This window comes from Otolemur garnettii, unplaced genomic scaffold (genome assembly GCF_000181295.1).
Source record: "Otolemur garnettii isolate 467f Iridium unplaced genomic scaffold, OtoGar3 scaffold00069, whole genome shotgun sequence".
Classification (NCBI taxonomy): domain Eukaryota; kingdom Metazoa; phylum Chordata; class Mammalia; order Primates; family Galagidae; genus Otolemur; species Otolemur garnettii.
In genome coordinates, this window is record NW_003852464.1 from 74,676 (window position 1) to 75,555 (window position 880).

The 880-nt window shown below is 51.9% G+C and overlaps 1 protein-coding gene across 1 annotated transcript in view; it reads right to left on the minus strand.

Moving 5' to 3' along the window:
* The window catches only part of PROM1 (prominin 1), a 79,943-nt gene that overhangs the window by 55,334 nt on the left and 23,729 nt on the right, over positions 1–880 (minus strand). The gene's annotated exons all lie outside the window — the stretch shown is intronic.

Consider the following 880-nt stretch of genomic DNA (forward strand, 5'->3'; position numbering starts at 1 on the left):
TGATCATTTTATTGCAAACTAAGAAGTTGATGAGGCCACTTGTAACTACAGGATCTCAGGTGACCACTCAGTGGTTACACCTGCCCTCGCCTCCCCTGGGAACGGCAGCAGTCAGGCTCAGTGTGCTGGCCAGCACGGCACGCCCACCTCTGCGTCTTCTCATGGTTCTCCTGGCAGCCACCTTCACGCTGGGAAAAAGGAGCACAGTGCCTGCCTCTCCTGCAGGGCTGAGAACCTGACCCGCAGATTGAACTAATGCGTATAATCTCACATTCGATACAATTAAATTTTTGTTTGTTTCTTGGTCCACCAATACTCCTAACAAACCAAAACCAAAAGAACCTTCTTGTGTTCAGGTAATCAGTCACAGGAGGAAAAGGGACAGTGAAGTGGCAGCACCTGGAGTTTAAGCAGAGGAATGCAGGGTGCCCTGATGCGTTATGAGAATACTATCCGCTCACCTGAGGGCAGCACTCCAGGCCCCTCATGACTGGACCTCAACTCCCCTTCCTTCCTTTCCCTCTGACCAGGGCTTCACAGTTCCTACAGAGTGTGAGCAGAGCACCTCCCCATCAGCTCCAGCCCTTAGCATCCCTGCTATGAGCCTCCTGTCCGCTCCAGCCCTCAGCATCCCTGCTATGAGCCCCTGAGTTGCTGTCTCTCGAGAGAATTCTGGTCAGAATTCACCATTTTTCTGTACACTCCTCTGCACGTTACTTATAGATTTACCTACTTTCTTCTCCTTTGGAACTTTAGGTAATGTCCCTGCCATCTGGCTTCTAGCCCTTGAGACCCAGGCTGTCTCTCTCATCCTTCCCTCCCTCTCCAGTTCCAGCCAAGACCACACACAACAGGGGCCCAAGGAGCCTTGTTCTCATGG